This window comes from Zonotrichia albicollis, chromosome 4 (genome assembly GCF_047830755.1).
Source record: "Zonotrichia albicollis isolate bZonAlb1 chromosome 4, bZonAlb1.hap1, whole genome shotgun sequence".
Taxonomy (NCBI): Eukaryota; Metazoa; Chordata; class Aves; order Passeriformes; family Passerellidae; genus Zonotrichia; species Zonotrichia albicollis.
Window position 1 is genome coordinate 73,864,095 of NC_133822.1, and position 12,977 is coordinate 73,877,071.

Genomic DNA, 12,977 nt, shown 5'->3' on the forward strand with positions numbered 1-12,977 from the left:
TTTACAAACAATGGGAGAGAATTCAAAACTCCTCACAAACACAGCATACAAACAAGCACATACATACCCCGTGTTTACCAGCATTTATTTTAAGGGTTCCTTGGTGGTTCTGAGGTAGGCTTAGGCTGGCAGACAATCTTTTCCTTCCCACTGCAGACTGAGGGGAAAATCAAAAGAGATCTCAGTTAACAGCCAAAGGAAAAGGATCTTATTTTGTGTCCAGCCTGTGTTTCCTCAGGCTGCAGAAAAATATGATATAATATAAGAAAAAACCCAGTGTAAAGCTGGGCTGCAGACAGTGCTGGCATGAGCATGGCTCAGCCCTCACCTGTGGAAAATGGAGCTCAGAGCTCTGAACCCTCTGGGCTGGAGGTCAGGGCTGGTCCCTCATCCTGGCTGCTGGCCCTGCAGCCCTTCTGTCTGTCAGCTAGGACATTGGATGGAGATAAATGTCTTGGTGAATGCAAAAGCATTCAGAGAGCAGGGATGCCACCAAGCTCTGCAGAGGGAGAAAAATCCAGAGCTGATGGGTTTCCTGACCTTCAGTCCAAAGGAAGAGTTAATAGGAAAAGTCAAGCAATAGGAAGCAATGTTAAGTTAAACAATAGGAAGAAGGGGGTTGAAATGCAATTGTGGCTTTATTAGATCAGCTCAGGAGAGGCAAAGGAACCAAGTGATTGATTCAAGTCCCTGGTTTGCCCCGGAGCTGAGGAGCCCTGGTGGGGCTGCAGGAGCCCATGGCTGGGGTCACCTCTCCTGCCTGAGGCTCCATCTCCCTTTTCCAGTTTGTTCTGTCCAGGTTTGGATAGAGCTGGGAGTGTGAAATTGGCTGTTCCTGTGCTGCCTGCACCAGCACTGCAGCCTGAAAGTGAAGGCGATTCATTGCAGTTGTTGGCTTAAAGTGCTGTTGAAAGGTACTTCATTTCCCAGCTCTTCCCCCTATAAATAGATCAGGGGTTGCACGAGAGTCAAGTTGTGCTCCTTTGTCCTCCCTCCAGATGGATTTCCCCTGGCTGCTTATCTGTCAGCTCCCCCCTGCCCTTAGCACAATTTGTTTCTCAAATTAATTTATTTAGCTTGCTCGCTCTCATTACCCCACAGCCTAAAAAAAATTGTCTATTCTTTCCGACAAAAAAAAAAAAAACCAACAACAAAATAATAACCACAAAAATCCAGAAACTAACAAACAAAAAAAAAAAAAAAAAAAAAAAAAAGAAAAGAAAACCCCACCACTTTCTTTGGAACCAATATCTTCTGGAAGGGAGCTTGAGCACTGTGTGTGTTGAAGTTATGACTGAGAGAGCTAAAGCAGATATCTTTTGGAGAGGTCACCATTTGTATCAGCAGTCTGGGAGCTCCATGAGGAGCTGAGTGTGCCCTCACTGTCAATCCCTCTGTCTGTCCATCTTATTTGGGCATTTTCCTCAGTGTTTCTTCCTCATCTGCTGGCTGCATTTCTTTTTCTTGCTTTCTGTTATGACCCAGGAAGGCACCATAAGATCTAAAACAGCAAAGGATAAATTTTTTTTTCTATGGAGGGTTACTTGCAAGAAGGAATATTACCAATAGGATGAGATTTCAAGTGTTCAGCTTGAACATTCCTGCCAGACACACAAGCAGGCTGGTTGATGCTCACTGGTGTGCCTGCAGAAGTTCAGGCTCCATCCTGTGTTTAATGCAGATTAATCAGAGCTTGCCCATGGGCTGCACAAGTCCCCGTCCCAGGCCATGAGCACACAGTAAATATCCAACAGGAGGGTTTGGGGACCCTCACATTTCCTGTAGATAAGGACATCTGGGCAAGCATGGATCACTGCTCTGAAGGCAACACTTGTATTTTCCATGGAGTGCATATTTAACAAAAATGCCTTGATATAAAAATTCTGTGGTTGTCTTGCTGCCACTCACCTGATCTCTGATCTGGAGCTGCAAAATTCATTTACTCCTCACCACAGAACACAGAGCTGAGCAGAATTAGAACAGGTCTGTGTCTTCTCTCTGGAAATGCCAAATCCTTTTCTGACAATACTGCAGAGCCCTTGACAAAAGGGGAGGAAAACCACCAGTACTTTGCACATCACAGTGAATAGCTGGAGATTTCTAGGTGTGCTTGTCTCTGGGACAATGGTGCTCTGTGACACAAACAGGAATTTGTGTTTACTCAAGGTACCCAGAATATTCTGGTAACCCAAAATGTAGATGGGTAATTTTTAATTTGTGGTGGTTTTAACTTGTGGAAGGGCTGTGTCATTCAGCCAGAACTATCTCACAGAGGTTTTCTGGGCACACTTTGGTTATTTGTGGTGTTAAAATTAAAGGGTTTCAAAGGGCTGGACCACAACTGTTGCTCCCACTGCCCTGCTGGCTGTCCTGAGGTCTAGGTGGTAAAATACAGATCTTAAATGTTCTTGGAGTCAATCAATAGGAGGTGTATAAGATAGCATGGTTTGGGGCTATTCCTTTTCCTAAGCTCTTCAGCTGGGCTGGCAGGAGAATACTGAGCAGCACTCCATGAACAGTGCACCCAGATGTTTGTGATTGTGTGCTCTAAGTGTAAAAATAAACATTTGGTGTGAAGATGCCCACCAGAGCTATCCATGGGATACCCTGGTGTCTTTACAGAGAATTATTATACTTTAAAAGGACATTATCCTTTTGTTCTAAGAACTGAAGTCCAACATGCCAGGCAGCCCGGCACAGATCCCAGTGGATGCTGAGTGTGATAACTGCAGAAAGAAAGTGCAGAGTGGCTTTTAAATAAGGACTCTTCAAGATAAACAAATAAAACTGCCATTTAGCTGTCACATTGCGTGGTTTACATCTCACCCAGTGCTCCTGTAATTGTTGCCAGTGGTTCCACACATGAATTGCATGGTGGGGCACAGAAGATTGTCAAGGTAACAGGTCAGGGTACATCATTGCCACCAGAGGTTTTCAGGAGCTCTCAAGCCCTGCTCAGCACTAGTGTGCATTTAAACGAGGCTCACATTGCATTTCAGAGAAGCCTGCTTAACTCTTGCTGGTTCAGAATCCACACTGCAGAAAGTGGCATCAAAACTGAACAGGCATTTTAAACCTGGTTTGGGTGACCCCCACACTCTTCAGGAGTTTGGTGTGCAAAGTTTCCCCACCCCTTTGCTCCTGTGACTTGGATACTGGTCTATTCTGAAGTGGCCGTTCCTATCTTGCTGCACATGGGTTTAAGAATATTTTTTTGTTATTCATAATTCTTATTTCAGAAAGAGGAGGAATTCCTCCCTGGGAGGGTGGTGATTTGGGGAGGAATTCCTCCTTTGATAGTGATGATTTGGGTTGGATACTGGGGAGGAATTCCTCCCTATGTCTGCCCCATTCCAGGCCAGGTCAGAACCTGATCTTGTGCCAGCTGTCCCAGCCCATGGCAGGCAGGTAGGAACAAGATGGCCTTTAAGGTCTGTAGTGGTTTTGGTTTGTTAATTTAGTATTTATTAAATTTTACAAGTTGTTGGTTAACATATTGATTTTTTTCTGTGATATCTAAAGGGGACAAACATCAGCTTTGCTCCCCTCTCTTTCCTGAGGTGTCAGGACAGCTCCACTGAGATGGGATGGCACTCCCAGGGCTGCATGAAAACAGACCTGGGCTCCCCCAAACTCCTCTCTCCCATGGCATCCCGAGCCCAAATTCATGCACTTCAATGCCAACCAAAGCAAATAATCCTCTTCAGTAAACTTTCACATTTCTCTGTCTCCAAAGGGTTTTTTTACAGCTTTGGTAAATACTGTGTTAGCAAAATCAAGAATTGTTCTTCCTCTGGGCTGCACAAGTGTAGCCATCACAGTGTAAAACATCAGTTAATAAGGTTTGTATATAGCAAAAAGCATTAACACAATACCAAGTTATATTATGTGATTTTATTAACTGGTATAAGTAAACACAGATTGCATTAAAAGCTGTTCAATTTTTCTTTTTTGAATGTTTATATTTGAAAGAATAGCCCAAACTACAGAAGACAGTTATTTTCTGAGACTACAAAAATTACTGCCTGCAGATCAGCTTAATTTAAAGGCTTTCTGTCTTCTTTGAAAAGGTTAGGGAAGCTGTGGCCAAAGAAGACCCTGTGAACCTACTTATTAAGATTTCAAAAGCTTTTTGACAAGTTCCCATAAGATGAGAGCATGAAATAAAATAATTATGAATCAAATGCTAGAAAAAGCTCATAAAGAAATTAAACCCACTTTAAAGTCAGACAGCCTCACTTTGTTTTAATCATTTTTCTGCCACAGTTACATGTGGCTGCAGCAAAAGAAAAAAAGCAACGACTGTGTGGTGTTGTTTCATCTGGGCTTCAGGCTTTGGTGTGGAAAAGTTAATTCAGAAAGTTTCCAGGCTGTCTTAGGAAAAGAACTAAAAGAGCACAGACTTGCTAATGGAAATGCTTTGGCAAAAAAGAAAACAAAAAAAAAAGAAAACAAAACAAATTTCATTTGAACTTTAGGTTTAGCAGAGTGTCGTGCAGAACACGAATCCCAGGCACTGCTGTCACCCACTGTGAGATGCCTTCATCTGCAGAGCAATGGCACTTGACAGTGTCAGGATTTGGGCTGATAGGAGAAATAATGCCCTGTGCATATGCTGAGACATCCAGAGCCACGGAGGGAACCGCAGAGACAGCACTCATGAAAGATGCTGCGTGTTTGCTGTCAATATGTTGGATGAACATTTGCCCTCTGGACTATATATATTTCAATAGATAATCATCTTTTCCAAGCATTTCCATTCTGCTGTCAGGATTGCACATGACAAGTTTGCATTTTGCTCCTGTTGATGGTGGTGCCTCAGTCTGGGCTGCATTTCATGGAGCAAAGTGTCTGCACGGAATGGCTCAGCAAGGACGGACAGACACAGCTCCCACCAGCACAGAAACTCTTTAAAATATCAAGTAGACACTAATACCTCTCTGAAAGGTATTCACTGTGGGCTTTTTTCATTAATGTTATCTGGGAACAATGTAAAGGTACGCAGATATGCACACACACAATTACTCTTCACATAATCACAGTCTCACTGCAGGGACAATGGCCTTGGTATGGAAATCACCTTGACTAAGACAGATAAATGGTTTCTGTGCCTTGAAAAGGCCTCCTTGCTCAGAGAAAATAAAAAGAAGTAACGCCAGCTTTCTGTTTACCAGATAGAGCAATGCATTATCAAACCCCAGAAGCCTTTTCAAAACCAAATTATGTGAGCTTTTCTTTAACCCATGGATGCACACATCGCTGAGCTGGGATAGTTCTTCACATGTGTTAGAAGATAACAGGATAGCATTGCATGCACCAAATTCACATTTTCCACATCTGCACTTTCCCTCAGTATATCACAGGGGATCCCAGAGCTGTCAGAAACATCCAGGCCCAGGGTGATGCTACAAAATTAACCTTAAACCCTACTTTAAACCAAGTGCTTTGCGCACCTGTTACAAGCAAAGCCAGGCTTATCCTCCACCCATCCATTTGCATGGCCAGATATGCCAGGACAGCTGGGAGAGGAGATTCCACCCTGCAGTGCCTGTGGCAGCACTGACCACTGGATCCCTGGTGTAGCTGATAACACTGGTACTCACCAGATTCCCTGGTCACTTCATGCTGACAACTTTTTCTCTAAGCATGCCAGCAAGACTTGGCAGTGATTAAATAAGGGAAAGTTATAGATTTTATACAGTCATAGATGATTTTTATACAGTTATAGAGGTATTAAAATTCCAGGCATTAAACTAATTCCATCTGAACTGGTAAAATTCTGATTGTCCCACTAATTATGCTGTTAAAGCAGTCCCAAATTAAGACACCTCTAAATGGCCAAGAGAGCCCCATGTCGTGATGCTCCAGTGAGGCCTGGAAGCCTGGTTGTGTTATCAGAGCATCCATGGCTGCAACTTTTAATGATTGATGCAGAGCCCTGCTGGGATGGAGCCTGGCGCGATGGCAGCCAGTGTCACTGTGAGTCAGGGAGGGAAACACAGCAAAACAATGTCACTGGATGTCTGCAGAGACACTGTTGTGATCTGAGGAGAGGCAAAATGCTGTCAATGGGAGTCTATATGCTGCAGATAGCATCACCACAGCGCGGGAATAAAGGCAAAATGATGTCAGGGCAATACACAATATGCTCAAGACAGAATATATTTAGTCTGAATAGAAAATCTGTCATGTAAAAGAGCTGCATTGATTCCCATCTTCCACAGTGATGTGTTGTCATTCCTTACACTGACTGTCTTTTTTATTTAGATTTACCCTATAGCCGAATCTGAGGGGTTTTTCACATTAGCACTTCCCTTACTTGCCATAAGCAAGCCCACTGCCACTGACTTTTTAACCTGTGGATTATGTTATTCAAAAGAAAAATGGATTTTATCCAAAACCTCGACTAAAAAAAACCAACCCAGCTATATCCACACTAGATTTAGCAGGTCCAGGAATTGGATTGGAGAAATTAAACAAGCTTGCCAATGAAATACATGGCTGCATACACACACGTGTACCCAGACAGAATTCTAACCACCTATAATCAGGGCAAGTAAAGTTATTGAGGGGAAAACAGATTATTTTTTAAAAAATAAATGTATGGTATTTATGCCCAAAAAACTCTGGTCATAACCTTGCGTGATTCACACTTCTGTACAATGTGGTCTCTCATCCAAATTAGTCTAATTGGTAAAAAATAATTATTTTTCTTAGGTATAAGATTATTAAACTCTGCCTCCAAGTGATTTCTGGTTTTCTTTATGGTCCTCACAATGTCAGTGACACCTCCATGTTCTGAATTGTCAGCTAATTTCTGACAATTAATAATCAGGGCAGGGATGCTTCAGCTGCCACGGGAAATGAAATGTCTCATGTGTATTTTGGGCCCTGTTCACTGTGGCTCTATTCTCTTTCCTGCAAAAAATTTTTATTTTGGTTAGCAGAATTCTTTGGGAAAGATGAATTCTGTATTTGTGCAAAATTCTGTGAATTTTGTATCTGAATTCTGATTATGTGCTGCTCCACCCATATCTTTGCAAGGATGCTCCAGCATGTTGAGTAAAAATACAAATTTAGATCCAGCCCTGATAATCCTGAAGGGTTTGTGTAGACAATCTTAGCCCAGGTTTTTCCTGCTTGTGCTGTTTTGGATTTCAACCTTTACATTGCAGCAGCAATAGTGTTCCCATGTTTAATTTGCCTCTCATCTGGATAATGATAATGAGCTGTTATTGACTGGCATTTCTAGTTCAGTGCTGCAAACATTGGGTAGGATTCATGAAATGCTCCTCTTGTGCCAGCCAGAATTAGTGGTGGTTTTGAGGCAAAAGGCCAGATTCATCAAAAGGATAATGGGCAGATATATTTTTGTTTGGTTTTTTTAGAATTTTAATGACCAAATTGCATTGCTATTCTTTGTTTATCTATTTTTGAATTCTATCAGATAGCTTTGGTGATAGCTACCTAATTTCTGTATTTATAGGAAACTGGCACAAATTGAGAAAACAGAACAATTCCATGTTTATGAAGCATGAATTCTCACAGTAAATGTCAATATAATGTGCATTAATAGGAAAAATTCTACAGTAAATCACATATAGATTTAATATGCAATTCTTGTGCAGGGAGCCTCCAGCTTGGCTGTTTAGTAATGTAGTGCCCATCTGCAATGATGCTACAGAATTTCCCAGAAACCAAGATTTAAAATTAAATCCTGGTTTGAAATATATCATGCACGTCGATATTTGTAAGGTGAGCGTGGTCTGTGTTTATCAGACTCACAGAAAATCAGGAGTGGAGGTGATTTTGGCAGTTTGAGAGCTCCATTTGTGCTGTGTACATCTTCTGTCAGTGCCCACTTGGATCTCATGCTTAAATTTAGCATGGGGTTTCCTCTGCTGGTGAATGTCCTGGAAATATGAGAAAATGTGGGGTTGTTTCACACTGAAGTGGTTTGGGAAGCAGACCCCAGGACATGAATTGGGCACAGGAGGGATGTGCTGCCCAGGGGGAGCACAAGGAAAGGGCTCCTGCCTCATACAGGACCAGCCTGTCCTTTGGGGGCTGTAGGGGTGTGCAGAAATGTCCTCTTCAAAAAATATATTATAAAAAGTTCAGTTAAAATCATCCTTGTAACAGCATCCCGGCATAGAAATCACAGAATCGGAGAATGAGGTTGGAAAAGGCCTCAGGTTGCAGGCCTCAGGCCCGTGACCCAGCACCACCATGTCACCCTGACATGGCCCTGAGTGCCACATCCCCTCTTTCCCAAAGAGCCCCAGGGATCGTGACTGCCCCAGCTCCCTGGGCAGCCCAGTCCATCATCTGACCACCCTTTCTGTGAAGGAACTCCTGCTGATGTCCAATCCAAACCCCACCTGGTGCACCTTGGGGCTGTTTATGCTCATCTTGGTTAATGTATTGATTCTTTATGTCACTTGTCACCTGGAAGTAGAGCCCAGCCCTCACCTGGCTCTTCTTTCAGTACTTGTGGAGAGTGAGAAGGTTCCCCTGAGCCTCCTTTTCTCCAGGCTGAACACCCCAGCTCCCTCAGCTGATCCCCACAGGACTGTTCTCCAGACCCTTCCCTATGGTTGATTCAGAACTTGGGCTCCTGCAAGCTGAAGCAGAAATACGAAAAGTAGGTCCCCCAGAGACCTTGAGCTTCAGTTATTCATCCTTTGCCTGGATTCATTAAAGTCAAAGTCTGTTCTTCATGCTTTATGTGAGGCAAGCCCCTGATAACCTATTTGTTCTGCTTCGTGGCAACGTGGCACCTCCAGACTCTTGGTGCTCCAGACAAGAAGACAGAAATTGTGTCTGGATCTCAAAAATCTCCCTGAGAATGTCTGCCCAGGCAGAAGCCTGGCACTTGTAGCTCATAGCACAAATGTGGCTTCTCCTGTCTGGAAATCTGTTGAAATGAAGGCTGTGTCAGGCAGAAAAAATATTCCACCCCTTGGGTGGAGAGATGGCAGAGCACGAGGCACCTCAGAGGAAGAGACAGGAGCTGTGTCACGCTGTGCTCCTCCCTGATGTGCTCCTGTGGCTGTCCCTGCTCTCCCCAGACACCAAACTGCTGCTGTCACCAAAGACAGGGACAGAGGGAAGGGTCCTGAGGGAGCTGGGTGACCTCTGGTCCATGTGTGAGTGGTTTTTTAGAGATCATCTGAGATAATCCCTGGGAAAGGTCCTTTGGGTTAATCCCTGTGACCTTGGGTCCTGTTTGCCACAGCTGAAGGTGCTGTGCCACCTTTGGGGAGGAGGAGCACAGGAGAACACTCTGTGCCTGCCAAACATTTACCCTGACCAAAGACCAGCCCCAGGCTGTGGTGCGCAGTCACGGAGCTGCCATGCTGGTCCCAGGATCAGGAACCTTGGAGATGGCTGTGAAAATGCTTCACTGCCTCTTTGGTTTGCTTGTTCCTCAGCCCTGCCATCTGTACAGCACTGTTCATGAATTCTTTACTTCCCATCTCCTGCTTCTGGGGGTAGCGAGCAAAAATTCCAGGAATCTCAGCACAGCCAACCAGAACTTCTCAATAACTGCAAAAAATCAGGCAAAGCTGATGAAAAGTTCCCCATAGCTGCAGGAGTGCAGTGTGGGTGAACAGTTCAGTCATTGTGGGGAAGGAGATGGGCAGGAGAGGCAGGAGGCTTTGTGAGGTGTGAAATCCTCCTTCCAGCTCCGTCCATCCATCCCAGCTCCATCCATCCATCCACCCACCCATCCATCCCAGCTCCCTGAGCTGCAGGAATGTGGCCCTGCAGAACAAGGCAGGGTGAGCTTTCTAACCCAGAGAGGAGCTCCAGGAAGGCTGCAGAGTCTGAGGAGACACCCAGGAGAACAAAACCCAGCCTGAGAGACAGGAAAGTTGCTGGGCAGGAAAAGGTCATGTTAAACCCAGCAAAATCATTTCTTTAAAAAGATCCACCCCCCTGAACATGTCTGACACTTACAGGGATATTTGTGCTGCTGCAGAGACGTGCAGCCCTGAGCTCATTTCATGGTGGAGCTTCAGGGGGTTCTTTTAGGCTGGTTTTGTAATTAAACCTTGAAAAGAAGGCAAATAGGAAATAAATTCAAAGATTCCTTCCCTCCTGGATGAGGCTTGCCTTTCCTTAAATCAGAGTGAGCTCTTCTGCCTTCCTGTGCATAGGGATGTGACTGTGAGGGACACGTCAATCCACACATCCTCCCAAAACAAGGAGCTGCCTTCAGTGCAACCGGAGTCTGACCCATTTAGGACATTTTCCTACTACTTTTCTATAAAAATAAATTATTTCAAGATAAAATACTCAGATTACATTTTAAGAAACATGAATGCATTCCCAAGAATTTGAATAGTAATTGTAGGAAGCAGTTTAGTTGTTTGGTTAATTATCCTTTTTACTCCCAGCTCTTAATGTGATGATGTTGATTTCACTTCTAGAGAAGTGCTAACTGGATATGACTAATAAATGGTGTTAAAAAGATAACAGCTTCAGAAATAAAACCTTCTGAGTGATTTTAACCTCTGTCATGTGTACACAGTAGGTTTTGGCAACTAATTGCTGTCTACTGAGATGTAGATACTGCTCTGACCAAACACCAGGAGTTGTTATCTTGCTTTCCTCTGTGTGCAGCACATCCAGGGCTTCGTGGAAAACTTTGGAAAATTTTGCAGATTGATAAGATTCTGCCAGAGTGCCAAGTATATTCCTTTCTTTTTTTCCCCAAGTGTTTTGCCCCACACCTGCTGCCTGCTGTGTGAAAATGCTGAAGGTGTCAGCTGCTTTCTGAGCACTTGGTCCTAAACAAGGTCCAGATCCTGACAATAATTATTTTGGGGCACCTTTTGGGTGTGAGAGGTGCCATTCAGAAATGCAGGTTTTAACATGATTTTTCTTGACAGGGATTAGAGAGATGGTGATGCTAAACAGTTTAATACACCATTTTTCTTGCTAAAAAGAGGCTAAAAGCTATACAGCACAACACAAAAACCTAAACATTAAGTCTCTGAAGTTGTAATTCAGACCTCTCTCAAGTGAATGCATTCATATTGCCCTTATGTATACAATCAGATCCCTATTTTTCTAAATTCCATAGTTCTCCCACTGCACTGTAGGTGCTGAATATTTTCCATGGAGCTGCCCAGCTAAGTGCCTCTTGAAATCTCTCTTATGGCAGGGTAGAAGCAGCATCTAAATCTTGAATTTCCTAATTTTTTCCACTCCAGACCCTGCTGGCTTAGAGCTTCAGCGGCCAAAGAGTCCCAATTCTCCCTTAGGCTTTAGTTTTAAATGAGATTTTGGGGCTGGGCATAGACTGACATTTTTCTGGGGGTACAGACAGACCAAAGGGTTCCCTGGATCCCTGAAATCTCTCCTCCAAACCCTAGAGCTTTTGAACAAAGTGCTGGTAAGAATTCTCTCAACTGGCTAAACCATGGCATTCCTCTTTAATGGCATTTTCAGAACTCTAAAGATGAAACTTTCCAGAAAATTTTTGCTTGAGACACCTGGCATGGAAAAATTCAGTCTAAGTAATTTAGAGCTGCAAAATTACAAGCAACTAAAAACAAAGTCTTGTAATGGGAAATGTCAGGCAGTTTTGGGTTCTGATGGTGCTAACAGCTCTGTCTGTTACAATGGGACAAGAGGCGCAAGAGGAAAAAAAAAAGGCAGAGAAAATTATAAATTATATTAGGAGAAGGCTTGCTTGCTGGAAGAGGTGGGTTTAGGAGGTTTTTGGATGTGAATGAAAGGACATTTGACAGATGAGGTCATGGAGACTTTAATGTGTGAGGAGGCACCAGGAGTGAAGGCAAAAAGCTGAGGGTGAGCAAGGGGAGGGAAAGAGCAAGATTAGGCTGATGGAGGGTGTTGTGGGAAGCAAATGGAGCACAAAATGTACAATAGTACCAAAAAACCCAAATAATACCAAAAAGCAGAGTTCTACTGTTCATTAAGAACTCTGATCATTAAGAAAACGATCCATGGAGCAGCATCTGTCTCCTCTGGTATCCTCAGAACAGAACAGAACCAGGAGCCAGGGTGAAACTGCTCCTCCTTAAGAGATATCCTATTTAAATCCAGCGGCTTGTAAACACCAAGGGGAGGCACAGCCTGAGCCCACTTCTCCTAAGTCATTGCTGCTGCTCATTGCTAAATAAAACATTTCCCAAGGTCCTTATTCCTGCTAGCTGCTGACTCCAGTGGAATGCAGCAAGAAGCAGAAAATATCTCAAAGGCAGAATCTGACTTTGAGATTGTTCTTTAGATCCCAGTGCCCAATTCTGAATTCCTTCATTTCTTTGGGACCTTTTGAAGATCTGTGCACTGCAGAGCCCATGCCAGATGTCACTCTAAACATTTCTTGACTTGGAAGGGTCCAGCTGAGTTTAATGAGTTTAATACATGGTTGTAGTTTTTCTTTTCTACCTAATCATGGTCTAATTCTAGTGGCCATAAGATTTTACACAGCAGAGTATTACTCAGAGCTGCATATGTATTTCCATCAGTTCTCCTTGTCTGTAGGAATACTTTATGGTATAACTATGTCCCCCAGCTCTGGAGAAGTGTCTTTATTCATTCAATAAGTCCTTTTGACCAAGGCCAGTCATGTCTAATTTTGTGACAAAAGGGCTGAAGAACCAGCCCTTATTCTCCTTTGTTTTCCAAATAGAAAAGCTCCAGACTTCACTGAATTTTGTGCCTCCTACAAGTTTTCATGGTGGAGGATTGGCTCCTCACTGCTCCCCCTGCACCCCTGGGCCAGGGGCTTTGAGCCACCCATCACCACTCAGGGAAAGCATTTTTCTCCAGGAACATGCTAAGATCATATTTATTTGGGAACTGCTTGGGAATCTGTCATTATGGTGCCTGTGACAGCTTGACAAGGCCTGTTGCCATGGAAAAGATTTGTGATGTTGTATAAATATATTCCTAGGTCAGAAGTTCTGTGTGTTTTTTGGACACGGATGTTAAAGGGA

At 43.6% G+C, this 12,977-nt stretch overlaps 1 long non-coding RNA gene across 2 annotated transcripts in view; it reads right to left on the reverse strand.

Moving 5' to 3' along the window:
• Positions 1–12,977, reverse strand: part of LOC141728947 (uncharacterized) — a 73,206-nt gene that overhangs the window by 6,149 nt on the left and 54,080 nt on the right. For both annotated transcript variants that reach the window (XR_012580205.1, XR_012580204.1), the window contains exon 6: positions 68–157. This is a non-coding gene — a long non-coding RNA (uncharacterized LOC141728947). The remainder of the gene's footprint in view (positions 1–67; positions 158–12,977) is intronic.